The sequence below is a fragment of the Fukomys damarensis genome, unplaced genomic scaffold (genome assembly GCF_012274545.1).
Source record: "Fukomys damarensis isolate Sample0158 unplaced genomic scaffold, DMR_v1.0_HiC HiC_scaffold_1, whole genome shotgun sequence".
Taxonomy (NCBI): Eukaryota; Metazoa; Chordata; class Mammalia; order Rodentia; family Bathyergidae; genus Fukomys; species Fukomys damarensis.
In genome coordinates this window covers 41454930-41468871 of record NW_022900913.1, presented here as the reverse complement: position 1 = coordinate 41468871, position 13942 = coordinate 41454930, and the positions used below count along the sequence as shown (strand labels likewise).

Genomic DNA, 13942 nt, shown 5'->3' with positions numbered 1-13942 from the left:
TGTATTCACATCTTAGATTATGGCTAGGTTCTAAAGGTAGGAACAGTGTATGCTCAATTATAAGAAGCCTTTAATTTCTCACAAGTAGGATATACAGTCAGATATTCTTCCAGTATTTGAACCTACTGCCACGTCCTCAGTTGAGCAGCAGGTAAAATAGCAGGCCTTCATAAAAAGGTTTTGTTGTATCTTCAAAAGAAAGAAAGAGGAAGAAATGCACCCTGCAGTAGAGTTGGGCTCAGAGGCGTCTACACCCTGAGAACCCGAACCCAAACCCTAACCTACACCCTCTGAAGGTCTCATCCCCGTATACCCGCACTGAGGCAGGAGCCCTGAAGGACCACATCATACAGAACCACCACACTAACTTGCCTTTTTTCATCTTTCACTGCTTCCAGTACACATGCATTTGATTTTTCAAAAATTAAATATGCTGATGATATAATTCTAGACAGAAGTTTAAAGAGATTGATTTTTATTAGTCCCTTTTTTGTTCTGCTTTATAAGGGCTCATTAGGACTTCTGCAACTGCCTTATGACTAAACCTTAAAAATAGATCTTCTGCTTTCCAGGAGCAGAGAGCAAAGTTAAGAAAAATCTAGAACACGAAGCTGCCAGAGAACACTACAGGATGATTTCCAAGTGGATATTGTCTTGGCCTGGCTATCTCTGGAGAAGGGAAATCACTCCAAGCCAGTGGCGTTACAGTTTTTGGAGTGAGTGGGCCCAGGCTGGGAGGCAAGAGCCTTAGATTAGACCAGGATGGCTGCCGCTTACTAGTTGTATGACTTTCTAAATCTGTTTCCTTTCTATTAAGTGGGGATAATAATAATACCTATTTACCAAGGTAGGAGAATTAAATAAGACAATGTCCATAAGTGCCTGACGTACAAGGCAGCAATCAATAAATGTTATTATTGTTATTATTATGAGCAGGCCTTGCAGGATGGGAAGAATTGGGGGCATGTCCAAGCTTTGAGGCCATCTGGAGTAAAGATAAAGTGGAAGATGTATAGTGGTGATGAAACTGACATGGCTTATGATATCGGTCCTATTTCTTTGTGATTTGGGGTAAATATGTGCAATGCTCCAATTTCCTCATCAGTCAATTAAAGATGACAGTAGTAATCAGCACATGGGACAGTCGTATTGCTCAAGTGAGACAATATTTTAGAACATAGTCCAGTGTCTCAGAAGGTACACAGGTCTACTTTATGTACATCTTTTAAAAGTTTCAGTGGGTAGAGATTATTACTTTTAAAAATTTAATCTCAAATAATGCAAAAACAGAGCCGTACAAATCCTGGTAGATAAGAAATATATAATAAATGAGAATAATTATTATATTATTATGAAATAAAACTGTTCTTTCTTACCTTGGTAGAGTATAGAATAATTTTAGAAGCAAGCCATACTCTGCCAATGCAGTATTTTGAAAAATATTTTTGAAACAAATTTTAAAATCATGTATAAACTTCTTATAGAACTGTTTCAAGTATTTGAAGTTATTTCAGCATCATCTATTTAGATAAGAACAATTACTTGACTCAATTACAGTTTTTCTTCAGGCATGAAGCAATTCCAGGTGGGGTTTTAATGGTTTCCTCAGCTATTTAATTGTTAAGGAATATGCCTTAAACTAATCAGTTTAGATTTACTGTTAAAATTAATGTATACTTTACATTTTATCTAAATGAAACCTCTATGAGAATATTCTGAGTGACTGAGAGTTTATTGTATTATATGTCCCAAAACAATATATTGGCTGTTGATCAACTCAAATTCAAAAATGTGAAGAACTTTATTTGGGGGTCTTAGGAATTTCAATTGGAGAGACATAGATTCAAATAGCTCTGAATCCATGTTCCAAAGGCCAAGTAGGGCTACTGGTGCACACCTGTGATCCCAACACCTGTGAGGCTGAGCCAGGAGGATTCCTAAGAGTTCGAGCCCAGCCTGGGCTCCATAGTGAGTTCAAGGCTAGCTTGGACTACAGAGCAAGACCCTGTCTCAAAAAACAAACAAACAAACAACAACAACAACAAAACACCAAGAACAACAAAGAAGATGAGTAAAGTGGGAGCTTATATGGAGTAGGGAGTGCTGGCTTTTTATAAAGCAAGTAAAATTTCTCAGTAGGAAACTTTATTGAAATGTTGAGGAAAAGTAACAGGGGTTAATGACCGACAGAAGATAAAGAAAAGGATGTACAAACAGAATCATAATGTCTGTAAAAAGCAAGAGTTCAATAACCTTGATACGCATCCAAATGTAATTGTCTGGCTGTTCCAGATGCTACAGACAAAGAGTGAGGGCGACCAAAGTTCACACTGGAGGCAGATGTCAAGTCCAGCTCACTCCAGTGTCTTTCCAGCTCCATCTTAAAAAGCTCTTCTTCCAATGTGGCATTCATCATAATTTTCCTTTTGTTTTTACAGTGTTTCTTCTCCCTGCACTGGATCTGAGTTTGTATTTTCTTTCCTTTGCTTTCTTTTTTTATTTTTTCTTTCTTATGTTTTGCTCCCCATTCTCTTTCTATAATTCCCTATAAAAATTGCAATTGCAGGTCTACTTCATACATTCCCATTAGCACTTCTGTGGCCCCCTAAGCAGAGGCGTAAATACTAACATGTTTCTCCAGAGACCCATGGGTAGTCAGAGGCTAAATAATCAGCACGAGGGTCCCAGGCTTTGCTTCCCAGCTTTGGGCCAGAGCCTATCCCCATGGGCACCTGCACTGACCTGCTCTCCCAGCACACACCAGCTCCCTGGGACCAGAGAGGAAATCACTGCTGTGAGGCAGCTGCCCAGACCTTGGTGCTACAAGGCACTGTAACATACAGGAGCATCTTCTTGTTTTAGCCTAATTTTCACTTTCAAAAATCTAACCATTTATAATCAGTGTTCAACATTCATCAAAGGCCTCCAAGGCCCTTACCTCTCATCAAATAAACACGACGCAGGACTCCTTCCTCTTACTACAGGAAACCTATTGTGTGGCAAATACGCTAACACTGTTCAAATCCCGGAGTGAAATTACAAGAAATAAAGGAATACAGTTAAAGCAAAAGCCACATGTGTGAGGTTTCATTTTAAAATAGGCAGATCCTATGGTTCATTTTTCTCCAACACATACCCAAGATTTTCTCAAGTTGGAGATGATTTCTATACCTGGTTTTTCTAACTTCAACTTATTATTCACAAATCTGAAGTCAGAATTCTCATAGCTTGTCAATGAAAACTCACATATAGCTCTTCAAGCAAGAAATAAAAATAAAATTAATTTAAATAGAGGGCAGAACAGTACAGAAAATGCATTTAAAGAAAATAGACTTTCCCAACTTGTTATTTGCCTCATAGAGCACAAAAAATCTCAGTCCTCCTGTTTGCCTACAAAAGATTACTCTGGAAATTCTCTTGTGCAACAACTGAGGATATCCACATAGTCATACATGGTAAGGAAAAGCACCTCATCATTTTACATGTATAAAATAAAACTGAGAGCTATTATTTCTTCCTGATGGATATGAAGTCACCTCCAAAGAAAAACTTTGATTTATTTGGGATCTTGTCAGTAGCAGTTCAAAGAAAAATAGCAACCTGGTCTTTAATATAATGACCATAGACTTAGTGATGGGAACTGAGGATATTTTCCATAAAGCAGTGAATTAATGAAATTACCCTTGGGGATCCCTTACACTGGCCCCTGTGATTACTAGGAGTTAGCTCTTGGTGGGAAAAGGGGAGGTACAAGTCACATTCAGGAATCATTACTATTTAAACATTTCTGATAAATTGCCTAATCTCAGAAGGACATAGAAAGACACAGATCTCCATGGCTCCAATAAGGGGAGGGGTGCTGGTCATGAAACCAGGGTCTCTCAGGCCAGGCAAGTGCTCTCTCATTGAACCACACCCCTAACCTTGCTCCAGAAACTTATGGTTTCTTTTCTCTTTCTGTGCATTTATTTTCATACCTTTGGTGGGGGAGTGAGACAGGATCTCACTATGTAGTTGAGACTGACCTTGAACTCACTATGTAGCCCAGGCTGGTCTCAAACTCACAGCGATCCTCCTGCCTCAGCCTCCTGAGTGCTGGGATTATAGGCATGCACCATTACGCCCAGCTATCATATCTATTTTTACATTAATAATTTTACATCCTTTTCCTTAGAGAGTATCCAAAATTGTGTAAGTTTCAGGACTCACTCAAAGACTGCACTATTGTAATAGAATGATTTTTAATTATAACTTATTGCCTGGTCTCAATTCCTCATTTCTGTTGTGGCTCCTTTTTCATTTTAAAAACACGTTATAACTTTTCCTTAATTCAGCCAAATGATGTAATAAAAATTTAGAGAAGTGTGTGTGTGTGTGTGTGCGTGTGTGTGTGTGTGTGTGTGTTGACAGAGTAAGAAAACAGTGATACTAGTGCTTTAATATCAGGATTTTCTCCTTCTACTATAAGGTAGATTTATATTTTTTCCATAAAACAATAAAATATTCTAAACTTTCAGTATGTTTGTGGCTTTTCAAAGCTATGGATACACACTGAAATTTCAATGAAACCATTACCACCATCCACTCTGCCCAGTGGAGAATTTGCCTTACTAAAGAGTACTATTAGAACTTAACATGGAGCTCCACAAGGGCTATAATTGAGCACATCGTTCAACGTTTTGTGCTGTCTTTTTCTGGAGGACTCCCCAAAGAATTTTCCTGGTCTCAGTTACAGGAATGGTTGTACTTATTTCTGGGTCCTTCCCTTTTTATCTTGGCAGCAGCAAAAACTGTCTAAACAGCCACAGTTCCCATTTCAAGCCCAAAGTTCAATTTGCAGCTGGGTAATGCCTAGTAATTACAGTGTTGTCACATTCCTGGCTCCGTTTTACATTGTCTTTCATTCTTTCTGTCTAATTATTATTTATGTTATGTTGTCATATTTTATATACCCTTTCTCAAGAGAGCCTTAGGGATATGAATTAACAAAACATTTTTCAAAAGAATTCTAGCTATAGTTTTAACATAGATATAGAGATACATAGGAAAGAAAAATCTTTACTTACCACCCCAAAATATAAATTTCTAGAGGCAGATATGCACTATGAAGCAGCTTTTTTTCCTTCCCACTTCTTCACATTCATTCCTCTGCTACCAAGGGTGGCAAATGTGCCTCTCACATCATCCTAGCACTCTGTCACCTAGCCTCAGAGAACATTAATGATGGCAATTGCTTCTGAGTGATCTTTGCCATGCCCAGCCTTTGCCCCATCTATTCCTACCACTGTTCCTAACAAGGTCCAGATGCTCTAAGAGCACTTCCTAATATCCCAGCTCTACTCAGGATTTCAGTCCCAGGTACTCAGGGGCAGAATGATGCCAGGAGAAGGTTCACAAGGACCTGGCAAAGAGTGTGAAGGCAGCCTGGCTCTATGAATGGTATCACTGATAATTTAGGGGAGAAGGAGATCTGACTATGGAAAGAGAAGGTCCAGCCTCACTAGAGCTCTTTAAGACTTGAGCTGTATTTCTGGGCACACTAGACCTTGTGCAGGAAGCAGGTGAGGACTGATCTGCCTGGGCAGGAAGGAGCAGAGAAAGCAGCTGCCTATCAGGGAAGAGTCTCTGGTGTTAACTCTAGCGGCAGTTTTCCATAGGACAGATATGACCTTAACAAGCCCTATCTCAAATTTCTGATTGCTCAAGATTCCAGATTCATGTCAGAGGAAGAAAAAAATTCCACAGAATTTCCTGATATAAGGTTCTTTTGCCCCAAAGGATGATTATGGAAGCATTCAACCCTTGGAATTCTCTCCTGTTGCTCCTCCAACAACTTTAGAAACCCTCTCATTGATGCCATTGATTCTTTTTCCCTATTTCAATCAGAGGTTCTCTCTCAGACTTTTCTCCCATTCTTAAAAAGAATGGGTGAGAGTCAGAGACCCACCCCATAGCATTGGTGAGTATGCACAGATCCCGGGGGTGCAGTGGTGTCATTCAGACCAGCACAGCTGCAGGCAAATCCCAGCCAGGGATCTGGCCTAACCCCAGAGGCTTGGGCAAACCTGCCCAGCCAAGGGTCAAACCTGCTCAGCCAAGGCCCACCTAGGAAAGAGCTGCACAGGCCCACAAGCTTCAGTCAGGGGCCCACCCCTTAGGATAGGTGCCTTGAACCCAGGAACTGGTGTACTGGTGAGCAGCAGAAAAAAGGTCTATTGATGGCTTGCTGAGAACTGAAGACTACTGGGTGAGCAAAAATTTTCCTCAACAAAGGTAAGGCAGGCTGTTGAAATGAGAAGACACGGAAACAAGTCCCAAAACCAGACTTCCAGATCACCTGAGGCAACCCCAAAGGGAAATGAGATGGAGCAACCTGATACTCAACCACCTGGACTCCCTGAACTGGCAACAAGAGAGGATCTTGAAAAAATTAAGTCAGAAATAATTTCTCAGATAACAGCAGAGATTGTGTCCATAGTGCAAGACATGATTAATAAATCTAGAGTGGACACAGATTTTTAAAAAATAGAGGAGCTGAGGAACATGGTAGAATCCCAACATAGGAAACAATGGAATCCATAAAATAGATGCAAACAGATTTCCAAGAAATTAAAAACTCCATTGAAAGTTTATGCAGCAGAATGAGGCAATGTGAAGATAGAATTTCAGATACAGAAGATAGGATTGCAAATAATGAACAGGAATAGAAAAATTTCTTAAAAATAGTAAGGAACCCTGAGATATCAATCCAACAGCTGCTAGATGATGCAAAGAATAATGATATAAGACTAATAATGATATAAGAGTCAATGAAGAAACAGGAGAGTGCAGATAATATTAAAAAAATATTCTTCACAGAAGTAATGACAGAAAGATCACTCAAGCACCAGGAAGGTAGCCTGGGCCCCGATCCACCGTGGGAAGGAGAGCCACGCCTTCTCCCTCCTGGAGCCACCATCGCTCCAGCACCAGGAAGGTAGCCACGTGGGCACCACTGAATCCCCATAACTCCCCTTACCCCCACACCCCACCACCACAGGCACACTCAGACCTCCTGATTGTGCCAGTCTTTGGACCCACTCTGCAGAGGCAGAGGTGGTCATGAAGGGTATTTTTCTGAGTTCCCAACTTTGAATATCTTTAAAGAAAGGGCGTGGGAAACCTGTAGTAGAACAGTGTGGAGTTCAACCATTCAGAAGGTTGGGGAACTCAATCTGGGCCTTGCAGCCCAAGGTTAGTCTGCATCATGGGGTTCAGCCATCAGCTAACTGAGATTGGGGGTCTTGCATGCTAGCTCTGTCTGAGCCATTAAATGGTAAATATACTATATTGAAAAGTTTGTTCACTGCAGACATGTTCTGGACTGCTTCTTGATTTCAATTTAATTCAAATGGTTTAAGGGTGATAGACTAGTGACTACCACAGGTGGTCAGTTTCCAAGTTGTGCTTGATCTTAAAGTGTTGCTGATTATATCAGTTGGGATAAAGGATTGTGGTTGATTTTATGAGCTGTTTTCTCTAATGTTATGAAGATGAGAATGTCTGTGGATCGTTAGAGACCCAGAAGCAAGGGTGCAACTATATCAGGAAGATTTGGGAAATAACCCAGAGATTAAACCAAGGACAGCCTGATAACAAAAATAAAAATGAAAAACCACTTAAGCAAGACACAAAGACAGACTTCCAGTTCACCAGTGGCAAACAGTAGGGCATTGAGGATGAAAAGGACAATAGTGAACCACCAGGACACCCTGAACTCAAAGCACAGGAAGTAACAAAACAGATCAATCAGGCTCTAGAAAAATTCAAAACAGAAATAATTTCCCAGATAACCATAGAGATAGTGAGCAAAATGGAAGTTGTGATTAGAGACTCTAGAGCAGAAACTGCCAAAAACATAGAGGAGCTCAGGACCACTATAGAAGCCATGAAGGCCCAACATAAGAAAGAAATGGAAAAAATAAACACCCAGCAGAGGAAAAAAATGGAATCCATAAAACAGATTCAAACAGATATCCAGGAGATTAAACACTCTATTGAAAGTGTACGCAACAGAATAAAAGAATGTGAAGATAGACTTTCAGATATAGAAGATAAGATTGTAGGCAGTGACCATGAAAACAGAGGTCTCTTAAAAACAGTAAGAGATCATGAGAAATCAATCCAACAACTCCTAGATGATGCAAAGAAGAATAACATAAGACTGATAGGAATCCATGAAGTAGCAGGAGAAAATACAAATGACTTAAAAAAGCTGTTCACAGAATTAATGACAGAAAACTTCCCAAACAGAGGGGAAGAATTTGACATTCAGATAAGTGAGGCATATAGGACCCCAACTAGCCACAATCAAAAAAAATCTACACCTAGACATATAATAATCAAGATCCCAGAAACCCAACAGAAGAACAAAATACTACAAGCAGTAAGACACAAGAAACAAATCACATGAAAAGGAAAGCCCATCAGAATAACAACAGACTTTTCAACACAAAACCTTAGGGCAAGGAGAGTCTGGAATGAGATATTTCAAGTACTAAAAGAGAACAACCTCCAACCTAGACTGATGTATCCTGCAAAACTCTCTTTCAAAATGGATGGGGAAATAAGACACTTCCACAACAAAGAACACCTGAGAAATTACATGAACACCAAACCAGCACTACAAGCAATTCTAAACAAAATCCTAGAAAAAGACAATGAAGGTCACAGCACCATGAGGCCTAACAGAGCAAATCAAATAGGCAAAGCAAGAAACTAAAAGGAGAAGGTGAAAAAGTAAAAAGAGTCAACAAACGGCCAATAACATGTCAATAATAAGTCAGTACATAGCAGTTATAACCATCAATGTCAATGGCCTCAACTCATCAATCAAGAGAAATAGACTGGCAAAATGGAATAAGAAGCAAAATCCAACAGTATGCTGTATACAAGAAACACACCTAGTGAAAAAAGAAGCCCATAGACTGAAAGTGAAAGGATGGAAAACAATTCTCCATGTGACAGGAGCCCAGAAAAAAGCAGGGGTAGCAATCTTATTTGCAGAAAAAGCAAATTACAAACCAAAACTGATTCTACTATTATAGATGTAGGACAGTACTGTATCATACCTCTGTGAATGTAAAATATCTTGTACGTGCTTTATGATACATAGTAGTGACCATGCTTTATCAGAGCTATATTTAATGATATTACTCTAGAATGTTCTCTTTGAAGATGATGGTTAAGATGCTAATAAAAAAACAGAACTTTGCTGTTTTCTGGATATTATTCTTTTCTTTGTTTTGGGGTTTTTTTTTAATGGAATGTGCTGAATGTCTATAATTTTGTTCAGATGACTGCAGAACCTGGAAAAGCTGTTGCTGCTATTGATACATAACATACTGCTATTATTGGTCTTTTTATATAAATATAAATATATATACAGACATATATATATAATTTGAATTTTTGGAAATTTTAATGGTGCTGTCAACTTTGGAAAAAGTTATTCCAATTTACTGTGTTGAGTTGGCATTGTACAGAAATGGACAGTCATATTGGTCTAGAAATGTTAATTTTTTTGTTTTTACTTTTTTCCATTTGTACAGGGGTAATACACTGTACTAAATATGTAAGGTCATATCTACATGGGTTTGATTACAGAAACTAATAAAGTATTCTCTAAATAATGAAAAAAAAGAATAAGATAAGACTACAGGAGCAAGAAGCAATTTAAATATGTTAAGGGACAATTTTCATCTTCAGAATTAAGGATTATTTTAATCTTACATGATTGCCTTTTCTCTTTTACTTTCCTTTTTAGTTTTACTTTAGGATTCCCTATTTTTAATGTTCATACAGAGATTTCTTTAACTGAAATACCGAATAGTTTCTCTGGTGTGAAAAACTATAATAGCACACAGGATCCTAATGTGATAATTAATAATATGAAATAGGAAGTAAAGGGCTAAAGGTGTAGCAAAAGTGGGAAGGGTGGGGAAAGGTAATAAGGGAGAGGAAAAATATATGAGAAATTGAAGAAATGGAAATAAAGTGTTTGTAAATGGGGAGGGGAGGAGGGGTGAAGGGAGGGCAGGGACAAGGGGAAAAATGAGAATCAAGACCTATTATGTAAAGGTACAGGATCCCAATAATGAATGTAACTGTATTGTACACCTAGATTGTACCAATAAACTCAATAAAAAAAAAAGAAGTAATGACAGAAAACTTCCCAAATAGGGGGAAACAATTTAACATACAGATAAATAAGGCATATAGGACTCCAACTATACATGATTTAAAAAAATAATCTACACATAGACATATAATAGTTAAAATTCCAGAAACCAAACAGAAGAAAAAATTCTATAAGCAGTCAGAGAAAAGAAACAAATCACATACAAAGGAAAGCCTATCAGAATCACAGCAGACTTCTCAACAAGGAAAAAAGAGCTTAGAGTGATGTATATCAAGCCCTAAATGAAAACAGCCTCCAAGCCAGATTGATGTACCCTGAAATGCTATCTTTCAAAATTGATAGAGAAATAAGATATTTTCACTGCAAAGAACACTTTAGGAACTTCATGAATACCAAGCCAGCACTCCAAAAAATTTTAAACACTGTCCTAGGAAATGACAATGAGGATACCAACACCAGGAAGCCCAGCAGAATGAATCTATCAGGCATGATAAGAAATTAATGCAAAGGGGGTAAATCCAACAAAAAGAAAACGTCATAACAAGGATAAGTCAATACATATGAGTTATAACATCAATGTTAATGGCCTCAATTCACCAATCAAAAGAAATAGATTGGCAGAATGGGTCAAGAGGCAAGATCCAACAATATGCTACATACAAGAAACACTTAATTCAAAAAGAAACTCCTAGACAGAAAGTTAAAGGGTGGAAAACAATACTCCATGTGATAGGAACCAAAAAAAAAAAAAAAAGGAAGAAAAAAAAGCTATCCTCTTTGCAGATCACATGGATTTCAAACCAACACTAATTAAGAGAGACAAAGAAGGCCACTACATCCTTGTAAAGGGAACAATCCAAGAGGAAGAGATGACAATCATTAATGTACATGCACCAAACACTAGCTCACGCAACTAACTATATGAAACAAATACTAACGGACATGAAAAATCAAATAAGCACTAATACAATAATAATGGTGGACCTCAATACCTCACTGCCACAAATAGATAGATCAACTAGACAGAAAATAAATGACAAAATACTAGAACTCAATCAAACTCTTGAAGAAATGAACTTAACAGATGTTTACAGTGTTCTACCCCACAAAATAAGAATACACATTCTTTTCAGCTGCACATGGGTTTTTCTCCAAAATAGACCACATACTTGTTCGTAGAACATGTTTAAGTAAGTGCAAAGGAACTGAAGTGATCCCTTGGATATTATTAGACCATAGTGCAATGAAATTGGAGATCAATAGCAAAAGGAACCACAAGAATTTCACAAACACATGGAAATTGAACAACACACTCCTGAATACCAATGGGTCACAGAGGATATTAAAGAAGAAATCAAACAGTTCCTACAATTAAATTACAATGACAATACAACATATCAGAATCTATGGGACACAATGAAAGCAGTCTTGAGTTCAATCAGTAGCAGGAGCTGAGAGTGGACCCCAGAGAGCCCTGAGTAGTCCCACCTCTGCCCACCTAGTTACCATCACACCCTGGGAGGAGCTGCAGCTGCCACAGACAGCCCCAGTCACCATCACCGCAACCATGAACAGTGAGGAGGAAACCCAGAAGCTGCCCACCATCTCCCTACCTGGCTCTGCCACCCCCCGCCCTCAGCATTGCCAAGCCTGGCACTCTGGGCAGCAGTGCAGGGAGCAGTGGCCAAGGCAGCCTCACACTGGTGGTACCTTCCAGTGGGGACAAGAAGGTCATCACAAGGAAGGTTTTGAATACTATAAAATGGCTCAATGTAAGAAACTGATATGGTTCTATCAACAGGAATGACATCAAGGAAGATGTATTTGTACACCAGACTGCCATAAAGAAGAATAACCCCAGAAAGCACCTCCGCAGTGTAGGAGATGGAGTGTCTGTGGAGTTGTTGAAGGATAAAAGGGTATGGAGGCAGCAAATGTTATAGGCCATGGTGGAGTTCCAGTTCAAGGCAGTAAATACACAGCAGACCACAACCATTATAGATGCTATCCATGTCATAGGGGTCCTCCACACAATTATCAGCAGAATTACCAGAATAGTGCAAGTGGGGGAAAAGAATGAGGGATCAGACAGTGCTCCTGAAGACGAGGCCCAAAAACAAGACAGCCCTACCACAGGTGAAGGTTCCCACCTTACTATATGCAGAGACACTGTGGGGCATCAACCACAGTATTCCAAATCCTCCTGTGCAGGGAGAAGTGATGCAGGGTGCTGACAACCAGGGTTCAGAAGAACAAGGTAGATAAGTGAGACAGAATATATATAGAGGTTATAGACCATGATTCCGCAAGGGCCCTCCTTGCCAAAGATAGCCTAGAGAGGACTGCAATGAAGAGGATAAGGAAAATCAAAGAGATGAGACCCAAAATCAGCAGCCACCTCAACATCAGTACCAGTGCAACTTCAGTTACACAGATGCCCAAAGAACCCTAAACCACAAGATGCAGAGAAACTAAAGCAGCAGATTCACCAGCTGAGAATTTCTCCATCAGGAGTCTGAGCAGGGTGGGGCTGAGTAAATGCCATTTTAACATCTTCAGCATTAACTGGTTCAGTCATCCAGCAAGAAAAAATAAATATGAAATTCCAGCAAGAAGAAATGAACAAAACATTGGAAATTGAAGACCTTAAGTGCTTGCTTTTTGCCCATTGTCCAGATAACTAGAACTACCTGCATTATCTATGCAGCATGGAGTTTTTATTATTTTTACCTAAAGACATCTCTTTTGGTAATGACAAATGTGTTTTTTTGGTTTTTTTTTAAAGCCAGGTTTTTCTCAAGACACCTTTAAAGGTTTTTAAATTGTTTCATATCTGGTCAAGTTGAAATTTTTAAGAACTTCATTTTTAATTTGTAATAAAAGTTTACCACTTGATTTTTTCAAAAAAGTCAACAAACTGCAAGCATCTGTTAATAAAGATCTTAAATAATTGTCAAAAAGTAAAAGAAAGAAAGCAGTCTTACAAGGGAAATTCATAGCACTATAGCATCTTCAATACACATATTAGGAAAACAGAGTGAGTTCAGTTAAACAACCTGATGCTGAAACTCAAGGTTCTAGAAAAAAAAGAGCAGGACAAACCCAAGGCTCACACAGGAGAGGAAATTATAAAGATCAGAGCAGAAATCAATGCAATAGAGACTAAAAGAATGGTACAAAAAAAAATGCAGCCAAGAATTGGTTCTTTGAAAGAATAAACAAAATTGACAAACCCTTAGCCAACCTTATCAAAAAAAGGAAAGAAAAGGCCCAAATCCATGCAATTAGGAATGAAAAGGGTGAAATTACAACAGACCAAACAGAAATCCAGAGGATCATCAATACCTAGTTTGGGAAGCTTTACGCCAATAAGATGGAAAATACAGAAGTAATGGACATATTCCTAGATTTGTATGAATTACCAAAGTTGAACAAAGATGACCTAAAAGTTCTAAATGATCCAATATCAATCAATGAAATTGAAAATGTAATTTAAAACTTACCAACTGATGGCTTCACTGCTGAAGTCTACAGGACATTTAGAGAGGAACTACTGGCACTACTGTTTAAACTCTTCAATGAAATTGAAAGGGCAGCAACACTCCCAAATTCATTCTTGGAATCAAGCATCACTTTGATCCCCAAAGCAGATAAAAACCCAACTGAAAAAGAGAACTATAAGCCAATCTCACTAATGAACATAGATGCAAAAATCCTTAATAAGATACTAGCAAATAGAATGCAGAATATCATCAAGAAGAT

At 38.6% G+C, this 13942-nt stretch overlaps 1 pseudogene; it reads left to right on the top strand.

Annotated features, from left to right (window-relative positions):
- The first annotated feature begins 11747 nt into the window (after window positions 1–11747).
- On the top strand, window positions 11748–12718 carry LOC104864107 (annotated as a pseudogene).
- The last annotated feature ends 1224 nt before the right edge of the window (window positions 12719–13942 follow it).